This window comes from Grampus griseus, assembly GCF_964374135.1.
Source record: "Grampus griseus genome assembly, chromosome: 3".
NCBI classification, from domain to species: Eukaryota; Metazoa; Chordata; class Mammalia; order Artiodactyla; family Delphinidae; genus Grampus; species Grampus griseus.
In genome coordinates, this window is record NC_139019.1 from 112,486,276 (window position 1) to 112,500,118 (window position 13,843).

The 13,843-nt window shown below is 48.5% G+C and overlaps 1 protein-coding gene across 2 annotated transcripts in view; it reads left to right on the top strand.

Annotated features, from left to right (window-relative positions):
• Positions 1-13,843, top strand: part of SLC25A48 (solute carrier family 25 member 48) — a 43,358-nt gene that overhangs the window by 11,777 nt on the left and 17,738 nt on the right. The gene's annotated exons all lie outside the window — the stretch shown is intronic.

A 13,843-nucleotide genomic window follows, 5' to 3' on the forward strand; every position in this document is an offset into this window, starting at 1 on the left:
CCGGGGAGGGGTCTAGGGCAGGTCTGCACACACTCTGAGCACAATGCTAATACTCCTCACAGGGGTCCCTGCTACCCCGAGAACATGAGTCACACCTGCTGGGTGCTCAGGGCCCCTGTCAGCATGAGGGGAGATGCAGGGCGACAAGCGGGTTGGCTCACCCAGAGGGTCACAGAGCATACTCCCATGGGGGCCGCCCAGGGAGACACGGGGCAGGCAGGTCCTTACCTCCATCCATCTGACATACTGAATCGTGTCTTGGTACAGCTCAGTTTGACCAAAGAGGTCACACCTCTGAGAAGAGTTTGGAGCTCGCTGATCTGGTCCTATCCCAGAGGCAAAAGCAAAGATGTAGAGAAATGAAGGACGTCGTGGACAGGCCTAGAACCCAGGAGTCCTGGTCCCCAGGCTGGTTTTTTGCGCTATCCTGTCTACTTCCAAAAAGCTGTGTTAGTCTAGGGTGCAGAGGAAATCTCTCCATAAGCCTTAAAGCTCTTTGGGGTCCAGATGTTGCAAGAGTCTCGGTGATGAGGCTCCTGGGGGCAGCCCCACCTCCTTCACAACCAGGGCACCTTGTCCATGGAAGGGGAAGAGAGAGGAGTAGGCATGCTTTGTACGTGTGAGGGGGCCCTCAGCCAGCCTAGACACCAAGGAAGGTGTTTCTCAATAAATGCCGGGACGTTTGGAGGCAAGTTAATGGGTAAACTTTCTTCACCGTGTTTGCTTCCATTCTCTGTTCTGTCCTCGCCCACCTACACTTTTCCTGCAGAGGGTTCTAGAATGGTGGCTGACTTGGCAGGCTAAGGCCTGAGCTGCAGGGGTCCTGAGGCCAGGCTAGAAGCCTCCGGAGACTGGAGGAAGGATAGGAGCAGAACAGCCAGGGCAGGAGCCTCACTTTTAGGGAGCTGAGCAGCCTCCATGAGCAGCTGCCTAAGTGTTCATCGTGTCCTGACACTGTGTTAAGCGCTGTGTGTGCATCATCTCATTTAATATCCACCCGACAGTGGGAGGTCAGCATGACTGTTAGCCCTGTTCATCTACCCAACGCACAATAGTTATGTACCTGCTGTGTGCCAGGCTCAGGGCTAGGTGCTGGGGACACAGCGATGAACAGAAGGCTCCGTGCCTCTTGTAGTGCTCTGTCCAGCAGACGGGCAGACAGGAATTGGGCCACTCCAAATAGGGTGGGTGGCAGGGAGTGGGTTGGGCTCTCAGCCAGGCTGGGGGTCAGGAAGGGCTCCGGGGCAGGTGGTGGGAGGGGTGGAAGGAGAGCGTAGAGGTCAGGACGGTACACCTGGTTAGGGCAGCACCGAGGGCCACCCATGCCTGCTCTCCTGGGCCATGGGAGTCTGAGGCACAGCCCACCTGGGCTGGGACTCTCTAGAACTGCCCGTCCAGGAAGTCGGGACACTTCTGGAGCCTTGTTTCCTGGAGAAGCCCGCTGAGCAGGGAGAACATGGGGATGGTGTGCCCCCCCCCCCTCCTCCAGCATCTGGGCGGGAGGTGGTTCCGTGACCCTACTCCTGTCCAGACGGGACCATGGCCTCAGGCTGTAAGTTCATCCGCGTGGCGCAAGAAGGAAACCGGTTCTTAAGTAAACCGCTTGAGGCAGCGACAGAAAACGAAAATGTGTTTGTTCTGTCTTCCCCAGTGTGTGCCAGGAAGCTGATCTTTGGGGAGCTCAGGGAAGGCTCTTAATAAGAGACCAAGGGAGGTCCTGCACACAGATTTTTCTCAGCCCTGCAAAGCTCCAAGTCATTAGCGCCTGATCCCAGGGGCTTAGCTGGCAGTGCGGACACAAAACGGTTGACCTGAGTGGGCGGAGGGAAGGTAGAAACCGAGACTGGAGGGTCCGCCTCAGCTGTACCCCTAGAGCCTCTGATCTGGACTAACCCAGAAGAGTCACAGCCATGGGGGCCGAGCAGCCAGTATTTACTTAGCCCTCACCACATGCCAGGCACTGTGCGAAGAACTTGGTGTGTGTTTAATCTTCACGACAACCCAATTCCTAGACATTTACAAAGGGGAGACTGAGGCACAGAGAGATTCCATCACCCGCCTGAGGTCACTGCCCTAGTGGAAGGTGGAGCTGGGATACAGACCCAGGCAACTGACTCAGAGCCCACTGAAGCTGTTTCTGCTTCTGCCCCAGGGTTCTGTAGAAGCTGAGGCTACAAGAACTTTGGTAATATCTGGGCCTTTGCACAAAATCATCATGTACAAAACCAGTTGCAAACTTTGCGGGAGGAAAGGGGACTTGGAGGATGTCTCCAAAATGACAGTGTTCAAGTAGTGGACATAGCTTGTGGGCTTCGAGGGATGGGTCTGAATTCTGTGGCTTTGGGCAGCTCCGCTCTGCGTGGCCCACTCTTCCTTACCTTCCCCTGTCCCCCAGATGCATGGGGAAAGGGCTTTGGTGACTACAGGTGCTGGTCAGGATCAACTATTGGGGATAAAGCATGGGAGGCAGGCAGTGGGTCATCAGGCAGTACTTTCTGCCAGGAATCTCTCCAGAAGATGACGAAGGGTGTAGTTATCTTTCACTTGTTCCTCGGGAACCCTCTTGGCCAGAGATAGAAAACTCAAAGACTCGCTGGGACCAGGGAGGTAACATAAGTAAGCACAGGTACCTGGAAAATGTACCCTTTTCCATTTTTTGGACACCTACAGCCCTCCTAACCTGTGTTTCGTTTTTCCTCTTTTTATTGAAACACAGAACATACTTCACTTTCCATATCACTCTGCTGTTAGAAACACAGCAGTTCAAGCACATGTGTCAGCCTTGGTTCTGGGAAGGCAGTCGGGAGTGGTGCGCACAGTTGCAAGCTGCCCAGATCCTGTGGGAGGGGTGGCTGCAACCCGGCTCTGGCTGACTGTTGCCATGTGGCCTGGATCTTCTTTTTAAGAGAAGGCAGAAAGCTAGATTTTCCCAGGATCTTCCAACTGGAAATTGTCAGATAATTCAAGTAAAAACAAAACCAAACACAAACCAATGTAACACCATGCAGCCGAAAGCATTGTGTGGGCTGGACAGTGTGGGGCTGTGGTTGGCTGCGAGCTTGTGGTCTCTGCTCTGACTCAGGCCCGCTCTCCCTGATAACTGGGCTGAGATGGGTAATTGCAGGCTACCCTGTGCAGGGCTTGTGGGATTGCTCATGGCTTGTGGCTTTACCCCAGAATTGCCAGTCCACTTCCCCGGGTGGTGACAACGGGCTATGAGAGACTACGCCACGTTGGAGACGTGCAAATATAAAGCCATTGAGTTCATCCTCACTGTCTGAATGTGGAGGGAGAAAGCGCCCACCCACCCAAATACAGTCACCGTTAACACATTAATATGTTTCCTTTTTCTGTTCTATATGCATGGATTAAATGTTTTAAGAGGTTGTACTAATGTTATATAGACAGTTTCACATCCTGTTCTTAATTCAACGTAAAACAGAAGCATCTTCCATGTTACTAAAATAGAATTATAAAATTAAAATAGATGGATAATATTTAAAATAGATGTACAATATTCCATCAAATAAACACACGCACACACGCACACACACACTTTGAGAGGGATGATACAGTGTAGTGAGAATTCAGTTTCTGGAGTTAGGCCACCTGTTTCTAATCTTACCCCCACCTGTTGTCGCCAAGCCTCAGTTTACTCATATGCATAAAAGGCGTAACAGGAGTAGCTCCTTCATAACTGGGATGGGATGGGATAACGTGTAACACAGGAAGATCTTAGCACAATGTCTGGTACGTTGAAAACACGAAATAAATGTTAGCTATGCAACTAAACTTATTAGTTAGAAGTCTTCCTACTAGTGAACATTTAGGTTGTTTACAGATTTTCCTCTTCTAAAAATAGTGATGTGATCAGCAAATTTGTCCATAAAGAGTTGCCTTCATTTACAGTCATTTCCCCAAATGTGTGGGCTCTTTGATTCGTGACTGGGCCAAAGAGTACAGTCATTTTTAAGATTCTTGGTACATATTGTGAAATTTGTTATACAGAGGGGTTTTACCAAATTACATAGGCAGTTGCTAAAGTTTAAAGGGAGTGTCCGTTGGGCACTGCCTACCAGTACATGCTAGACGGCAGTTATCCTCGTGAAAACTCTTCCAACTTCATGGAGGTTTTCTCCTGGGGCCTCTGTCATTTGGCCTGAACTAATTCAGGTCTGGCCTTGACAGTAAGGTGCCTGTAAAGGTGCCGTTTTCAAGTTATCATTACCCTTCGCCCAGGCATGAGCCTCACTAGGCACCCTGCTGGGCCCGAGCTGGAATTCAGGGGTGAGGTCCCTCTGCTGCCTGGGCCAAGTCACATCCTGGAGCCCGGTGGCCAATGACATTCACTCCTCCCCCATCTGGGAGCTTTCAGGTCTGTGTTTTCATTAAGAGCCTAATTAATGTGCAGATCACAAAGCCCCCAACACCACAGGAGGCCAGAGTTTGCGGAATCAGAGGGCTCAGCATTAACTCTGTGCTGACCATCATAGTAATTTCACCAGGCCCAGCTGGAGGCAAAGGGCTGAGGGTTACACTTGATTGAATTCACTCTTTGATTCATTCATTCACTAGCGTTTCCCGAGGCCCTGCTCTGAGCCAAGCAGAGTAGGTAAACCAGGTATCAGACACGCACAGCCCCTGCCTTCATAGAGCACTCAGTCTGGTGGGGAATCAGCTGTGCACCAGAATGAGAAGGGCCCCAGGAAGGCTCTGGAACCTCAGAATCTGGCTCTGCAGACCGGGAAGGCTCCAGAGAGGAAGTGGCTATTCATTGGGTGTTTGAATACTGGCTAGGATTTGGAGGTGGGGATGTAGGGAGGGAGAGCTGTTTCAGACTGAGAAACGATGTAAGGAAAGAGTCAGTGGCAAGGGACTTCCCTGGTGGTCCAGTGGTTAAGACTTCACCTTCCAGTGCAGGGGGTGCGGGTTCGATCCCTGGTCAGGGAGCTAAGATCCCACATGTCTTGCAACCAAAAAGCCAAAACATAAAACAGAAGCAATATTGTAACAAATTCAATAAAGGCTTTAAAACTGGTCCACATTTGAAGTGAGAGAGTGGCATGGACTTATATATACTACTAAATGTAAAATAGACAGCTAGTGGGAAGCAGCCATATAGCACAGGGAGATCAGCTTGGTGCTTTGCGACCACCTAGAGGGGCAGGATAGGGAGGGTGGGAGGGAGATGCAAGAGGGAGGAGAGATGGGGATATATGTGTATGTATGGCTGATTCACTTTGTTATAAAGCAGAAACTAACACACCATTGTAAAGCAATTATACTGCAATAAAGATGCTAAAAAAAAATGGTCCACATTAAAAAAAAAATCTTAAAAAAAAAAGAGTCAGTGGCAGGAAAGGCAAGCATGTGGCAGGATGAGGGGGGAGGGGTGGAAGATGCAGGGTCAGTTGTGAAGAGCTTGGATTTTTAGCCGAGTATGGGTTTCCTTTCTGTTCTGCAGGCAGTGGAGCGTCTTGGACAGCAGCATGACCTGAGCACAGCTGTGTGGTAGGAAGTGAACCTGGCCTTCAGGAGGGATGCGAGGGGGTGGGAATAGTAGAGGTGAGGAGTCTGATTTGGAGGCTGCTCCACAGACCAGGCGAGAGGCTGGGAACGCCAGACCCGGGGCCGTGGGCTTTGGGAGTAGAGGGGAGCGGCAGATGGAAAAGGCATTGATGACGTAGAACCAACAGGCCCAGCAGGAGAGAGGAAAGTGTCGAAAATGACCCAGGATTTCAAAGTTGGGTGGCGATGAGGGAGGTGGTACCTCCCACGCAGGGAATTCACCAGCAGATGAAGCATGCAAGACAGAGCTTGGCGTGGAGTGGAGCACACATACTCATCGTTGCTGCTGCTGGTTTGGACCCTGGCTGGAGGGGTAGGCTCGAGTGAGAACTGTGGGGACTTGACCTTGGTTCCTGTCGAGGGAGGGACTGCAAATGGAATGTCAGGGCTGGAGGTCTAGACAGGGGTGCGACAGACATAGAAGTGACAGCTGAAGTCATGGCGTTAGATGCAAATGCCAAGGTGAGCTGCAATAAGACCTGGGTAGACGTCAGTGAGAAAACGCTGTAAAGGAGTTCGGGAGGGAACTATACTGATGCTAATAGCTGTAGTTAACAAGTATTGCGCCCCAGCCATGTGCTCTGTGCTAACACAAATCCCGTGATTCAGTCACCACAGCAACTCTATGAAATCCGCACATTCTCCATTTGACAGGTGGGGAAACTGAAGCTGGGCTTAAGTGACTTGTCCATGCTCCCTGGGCTCTTCCGCCCCGGGCCATGCAGCTCCACACCCTGGGAACACAGTCCTGAGAGACTCGTGTCACCAACGTGGGGAAAGAGAGGGTAGAAGGGAGAGTTGCTGAAGTCAGGGTGACAGTGGGGACGGAGACCAATGGGCAAAGAAGGAAAAAGACTTTCTTTTCCAAGTTGGGAGGGGAGAAGGCAAGAGACGATTGCGAGAGAATTTTGAGGCAAGAGGAAGGAAGTTGAGGAAGCCTGACTCTACCATACTTAAGATAATCTGATGGAATGAAAGGGACAGAGTGTGGCCAGGATTCGAGGAGGAGAAGGTCCTAATATCTGGACATGCCGAGAGGAGACAAGCTGGACTGGATGGTCACAGTGGGAGTGCCAGCTGAGGGGTGATCTGGGCAAGTAAGATCGTCAGCCACACACCTGAACACAAAGCCCGTTTGAGCTCAAGAATCTGCATGATGACAGAATGGGGCAAAACCATTTCTCCCTGGATCTTCTGAAATGTCTGGCTGAGAAGGTCAACAGCTGTGCCTCAGAGGCCCTGACTACATCAGTTTGTCTCTTTGGCAACACAGTTTTATTGCTCCCATAAAGATGTGTGGCTGCCAAGAAGGATACTTATCTCCAGGCAGGTTAGCCTTTTGATGCAGTGGACTTTCTAAGAATTTCCCAGTTCAGGGCAGGAATTATTGATGCTAAGCTCCGTAAAGAGATACACATTGATCCATTCAATTCCTAAAGAAGGAAGCCTCTGGGAAGGCAGGAACCCTTGGAATGTGATAAGGGGCACAAAAACCTGGAGACTAGCCAGGACCATACAGTCGGGGCCTTCTTCTCAAGTAGGCTGTGTGCCAGTAGGAAGTGAGGGCTGGAGCAATGGCAGCCCAAAAGTGGAGGGAGGAGGTCTGTGAAGAGGCCAGGCATATAGCCATGCAGTTCAAGAGGTGCCCTTGAGTTCTGGGCAGTGTGACTGAATATTTTTCAAACTGTGGTCCCACATAGCTTGCCAAGATTAATGAAGGTGTACACAACATAACACACCGTTGTATAAGTTACATACAGTGAGGACACATCCATTTGTTCTTTCAATCAATTGACAAGGGCAAATATTGTCCTGATTTCTAGACTTGACACTAGTGTTGGTAGTTCTCAGAGCTGGGTCGGTATCTACAATCTTTCCACAGTAGGCTTGGCAGGTCATGGCAGGTGACAGCAGGGCATGGCTGCCTGAGATTAGCAAGTCCAGCACTTCCGGAATCTGAAGTCACATCAGGGCAAGGTAATAAAGACAGGAATGATAACTATTTGCCTCAAGTAAAGTACATTTGCACAACACACATTTTAGTAAAGTACATTTGCCAACATTCTCAGTTAATTTTCACAAAAGCCAAATGATGTGGACAGGCCACTGATTCTTCCCCTTTTGTGTATGATGAGGAAACTGCAGCCCAGTGTGGTTGAGTCCTTTGTACCAGGTTGTACAGTAAATAGAAACTGAGAAACAGAGCAAATCCCAGCTGCTCCTAATCCAGGGCTCTTTCTACTAAACCATCTGCCTATCATGGACTCTTCAGATCATGAGAAAACTGCTGGACTCTTTAGAAACAGGAACTGGGCCAGAGCTTCCCAGTTGGTAATACCCTGGGGAAGTGAACTGAGGGGTCCCTCAGCTTGTTGAAACCCAAACCACAGAGGTTATACCCAACCTGTTTGTTGGAGGATGTCCATCCACATTACTGGATGCTTCCATAACATCTTCGACAAGTGTGGCAGCTTATGATTTGGAAGTTTCTTTTAGCATCTATAGTCTCTGGCACAAGGACCAGACAGGGCTGGGCTTGGAGGAATGCCGAACACAGGAGGTGAAGCTTTGGGAGGCCCCGGTGCTAGAGCTGCCGATCAGATGCTCAAGTGTTCACTGAACGGATGTTGAGGCACATACGGCCCACAGTGTCAGGCACAGGGCCACAGTGCCTGGGACAGGCCACAGTGTGTGATTCCTATCATCAGGAAACTCACTGAACTCACGGTTAAGGCAAAACAACGTGCTCAGGAAACAGCGGCAGCCAGGACAGACCACGGCAGGGGGCACAGCCTTGGCATGGACTAAGGGTCCCAGCTTTTTCTACGAGTACCTTTTACATATATACGATGGAGACCAACCCATAGAACGGCTGTTCACTTTGTGTCCACAGATTAAGAAAACACATATGACAAGAAGCTACCATGGATCATCAGTGTACTTAAGTAATTGTTATTGTGTTCCCACAATAGCACCTACACATATGAGAAAAATGGCCAGACATGTATGTGAGATATTTCAGGAATTCTGTCAATCTATAATGCTTGTGGATGGGTGGGTCCCTTGAAATAACCCCATGCTGCCCACTTCCATTTGAGAGCCTGCTGGCCCAGAGGCATTCGAGCACAGAACACTTGGTGAGCCTGCATGTCGTTAACTGGGGACCAGCAGGGCCTCATCAGTGGGTGGCGGACTTGTTAAGGATTTTCTGGAGAAAGTGACCTGTTGAGAAATGATGTTGTATTTCCACCCCACCCTAACATAGGCACACAGAGGAGGATTGGTGGCGCTCTCCCTTCCAGAGAGGCTCCTGAGGCCTGGGCCCTCCTTACCTCAGTGGATCAGTGACCAGTCACTGTGTTTCAGCTGACTTTCCAGTTTCCAAGGTCATGACCCACTGAAGAAATTGAACAGCATTGCCTGAAAAAGAAGTGAAACTTGTTCGTGTTTGTGTCTGGGAAGGGTACAGCGGGATGCAGTGACAGGACCCTGGGTTCTGAGAAGAGGGGCACTAGTGGCAGATCTGTGGGGACCTCAGCCTGCATCTGGGCCAGTGCAGCCTCTCTGAGGTAGGAGGACCCCCCAAGGAGTGGCTGCATGTGTACCTGTTAGATCTGACCAAACCTGGACACCCGTACTCTCTGCAGAGCTCCCTGCAGAGGCACCTGCCTACAGAGGGACCTCCCGGCCCAGGCAGGAGCCAGCAAGCAAGGCACCAGACACTGCTGCTGAGCGGTGGAGCCAGACAGCCACAGTGTGTGCTCCGAGGAGCGATGGCGGGGACTGAGCTGGACAAGGCAGGGGAGCCCAGAGGAGGGGTCTTTTTAGAACTGTGTAGGCCTTCCTAAGCTCCTAGGTGAAGGTTAGGAGCAGGGTGGAGGGCAATTTTATCAACTTTGAACATCCTGCTCGTCTCGGTGTAGGGCGCTTGAGTTGACCCTAAATGAATTTGGGAAAACAAAGAAAACCACAGGCATCCTGAGTGTAACTCTACCTATCATAGTAAAAGACTCTTGATTTAGCGAGTACAGCAAAAAATGGCCTTAATGACAAAGTGCTCATGATAAGAAATAATCAGAATTTGATTCATCATCTTATCCTCATTTTAGAACAAAAAATTCTCATTAGAGAAACTAAATACATTTCATTCTAGAAGGAAATATACCTAATGTGAACCCTTCCCTTGCATGTGTGCACCCCAAGCCAAAGCCCTGAAGGTTCTAGAACAACAGGCTGAGGGGCAATGGTTCAGTGTGAGCAGGGTGCCTACTTCCTTCCTTGGGTTCCTTGCACAAAGACAAATCCACATGTAGCAGATGTGCATATTTCCAAGAGCTGCTTGCCAGCAACCTCCCAAGTCAGTTCTTAAGGGTCACCAAAATTTGTTTTACACAAACTAAATTTGGTCCACTGCTAGAGTTACCAGAAGCTCTGATTCGGTGCTTTTCTAAGTCTAGCTGCCAAGGCTCCTGGGCAACTCCTTCCCCAGCTGAGCCACAGAGCATCTTGTGGTCTGAGCAACTGATCAGAATCCCAGCGGTCTTCTGCCTTGTGGTCCCTTATGAATTGTCCATACCACTATTGCTAAAGTAGGTGGGCCCATAACAGAGATTTGCTTCTCATTGAGTGACACGTCATTGATGTCACAGAATCCTTTTGCCTTGAAAAGCAGGAGAGGCTAGGTAGGCTTCTTTGCTCTGCCTGAGTAACCAAAACAGTTTATTTCAAGTCTAAGACGTCATTTTCTCAGTAGGATATGGTGTCTGGTGCATGCCATGGTCAAAACTCACCAACTGTGCACTTACAAGCTACACCTTTTATGGAATGTAAATGATACCTCAGTTAAAAAAACAAACTAATAACAACAGGCAGAGGAGGCCAGAGGAGAAGACAAGGGCTATTAAGAGTGATTGGTCTTCATGGGAAAAAAGGTGAGACTTAAGAACAGGGAAGAAGTCCAGCCAAGAATGCATCATCTCAGTGTAATAACAAGGACACATCAAACAAGCCTCAGATAAGGAAAGTTCTGTTAACAAGAAAGGGAGTGGTGTGGTCTTGAAAAGTGGCAGTGTCATAAAAAAAAAACCCAAGAAAGGCTGTGGAAATGCTCCAAATGAAAGGAAGCTAAAGAGACCTAACAACTAAATATAATACATGATAGACTGGATCCTGTCCTGGGGGTTGGGGAGGAACACTCTAAAGGTCAGCACGAGATCACAGGAAGGTATGAGCATAGACAGTACATTAGATACAAGTATTGTCCATGTAGATTATGAACCCGGCTGTTGTCCCACAGTATGTAGAATGGTATCCCGAGTCTTAGGAAACACAGACTGAAGTATTTAGGGGTAAAGGACCATTTTGTATGTAACTCACCCTGAAATGGGTCAGAGAATAAAATTATGTATGCATGTGTGTGCAAAAGAATTTCCTTATTGCTTATTTTGGGAGAAAAAAATGAAAGTACAGATTTGGTTCTGGTTTGGGTCTTGATGTCAAGGCCGGTTCTCGTTTGGCCAAGTGTTTTTCCAATTTTATCAGATTCTCTCCTTCTATCAGTAACTCCTGAAAGCCACATTGTACCCACAGCTGATTCGTGAAAACCCTGACTCCAAGTCAGATCACTGTTACCTGGAGATGAGCATGGCCCAGGCAAAGTTTAGGCACTGGGACAAAGGCATCTGTTCAGTTTAATTGCACACACGTGTTTGAGTGAAAAGTGAGGGGGCGGAGTGGGAGAAGAGGGGGAGGGAGGGAGAGAGCATACAAACCATAAAAAAAAATAAGGTAAAATGTTAACAATAGGTGAATCTGGGTAAAGGTGTTCTGTGTACAGTTTTCCTTTTTTGTACTTTTTTTTTTTTTTGCAAATTTGAAATTATTTCCAAATAAAAAGTTTCTTTAAATATATTGGGGTTGAGGGAGCTGGAAGGAGTTCCAAGGGCTTCACAGTATCAACTTGTGTCCAGAAGGCCTTGGCCACCAGTTCAGACTCATGTCAGTATTCCAGGTCACCATGACAATTCTTTTGCTGTAATAATTGTAAATGGATCATTTTCAAGCAATAAAAGCTAGATCACTTATGTTACAACCCTGGGAGAATGTGAGAGAATTTCCTTATTGATTATCCTGAAAAGAAAAGGAAAAAAGTACAGGTTTTTTGTTGACAAAGTCAGTTGGAGGTTAGACAAGTTTTTTTTTCAACATCTGTCCCCAACACAAGCAGAATGTTATCAGGACATTCTCTTTCAATCAGTAACTTCTGAAAGCTACATCATACCCACAGTTGATTCATGAAAACCTTGACTCCTGGGACAGATCACTGTTACTTCGACATGAGCATGGCCCAGGCAAAGTTTATATGTTGGGACAATTAACATCTATGTGGGCTAATGTCAGAATTTCCCAGGATGACCCTGGTGGTATCATAGTGGATTTGGGAGAGAAAGGGGTGTTCAGTGACCTCTCAGTGGATTCTCAAAGACCACAGTGTCTGATCTTGCTCTGAGCTCAGCGGGCCATGTGCCCCTAAAATTGGCCACCACTCCTGCTCACTCCCTGCTATAGACTATAGAATGAGACTCAGCCTCCTGCCCACGCTGTAGTTGGCCTAATGTACGTGACCAGGATGCCTCTGTTCCCCCAACATAGAAAGAAAATACGGGATTAGTTTATTCAAGCATACTTTCCAGGCAAATAGGAACCTCCCCCTGGACCTCGCCTCCTTCTGGGTTGAGTGAAAAGGACAGGTTGTACTTTACTCCTAAATCTCCGGTTTGGGCTGTGGCATCATGAAGCTGAGTATTTTTTCCTAATCTTCATTTGATAAAGATGGGGCTCTGTAGGGGGCTTGGATGTTCACCTATATAGCAAAAGTGATCTGTCTCTTAGCCAGCATGTGTAAAACCCCATTGAGAGGGTGATTACAGGGCATTAAACCCAGGTGGCAAAATACGCATGTGGTCACAGGCAAGCTTCATTCTGTTTCTGTCCTGGCCATGTCATGTTAGTTCTTCAAGAAGGGAAAGTTGAGAACATGAGTCCACTTTATCTGCACTGGGACTAGGAGGTTTCTCTGGCCATGAGTCAAAGCTGTGCCAAAAGGTCCGTAGCAGGGGCCTCCCTGGTGGCGCAATGGTTGAGATTCCGCCTGCCGATGCAGGGGACACGGGTTCGTGCCCTGGTCCGGGAGGATCCCACATGCCGCGGAGTGGCTGGGCCCGTGAACCATGGCCGCTGAGCCTGTGCGTCCGGAGCCTGTGCTCTGCAACGGGAGAGGCTGCAGCAGTGAGAGGCCTGCGTACCGCAATAAATAAATAAATAAATAAATAAATAAATAAATAAATAAATAAATAAAAGGTCCGTAGCAGAGCAGACAGGCATGAGGCAGGGAGATGGAAGAAGCCCGATGGAAGAATTAGAGGGACAGACAGAGTCACTACTTGCTGTTTACACATGTCCTATAAAGAAGCTACTGATATAACAACTGATGATCTGCCAGCAGAGACCCCAGAGGTCAGCTAAGGAGACAGCACCCTGTGCCCCTGGACTTTGAGGGCCAATGGCACCAGTACTGCCCTACAGCTGTTTCAGGGCACAGCCTGGCCAGGACTGGAGAGAGTCAGTGAGAACATGTCCAGCCCTCCAGCGAGTGCATCCTGCACCCAACTCACACCAGTCAACTTGGTCTCAGTAATAATCTGGTGATAACATTGCGCCCCTACAGTGTTCCTAGCGCCATGCTGAGCTCTTTATAGGTATTACCTTGTTGATACTCACAACAGCCTGTTCTCTTTTTTATTTAAAAAATACAATTTTCCAACTTTATTGAGACACAGTTGACATATAGCCTTGTGTAAGTTTAGGGTGCACAATGTGATGATTTGGTACACGTATGTATAGTGAAACGATTACCAAGATGAGGTCAGTTTACACATCCATCACCTCGCATAGTTACCATTTTGTGTGTGTATGTGGTGAGAATGTTTAAGACCTGCTCTCTTAGCAACTTTCAAGTATACAATACAGTATTGGCCTGTCGCCTTTTCAAAGGTAAGGAAACAAAGGCTAAACAGGTGCCTACCAAGGTCAGAAAGTTGGTAAGCAGGGCCAGGATTTGGAACCAGGACAGTCTGCGTCCAAATCTCATACACTTTTTACCACACTATGCATGAGTACACACACACACACACACACACACACACACACAGGGTGTTGGATTTTCCAGCCTCTGCTTCAAGAAGGAGCTTGGTATTCCTCAGCATATTTGATCCAA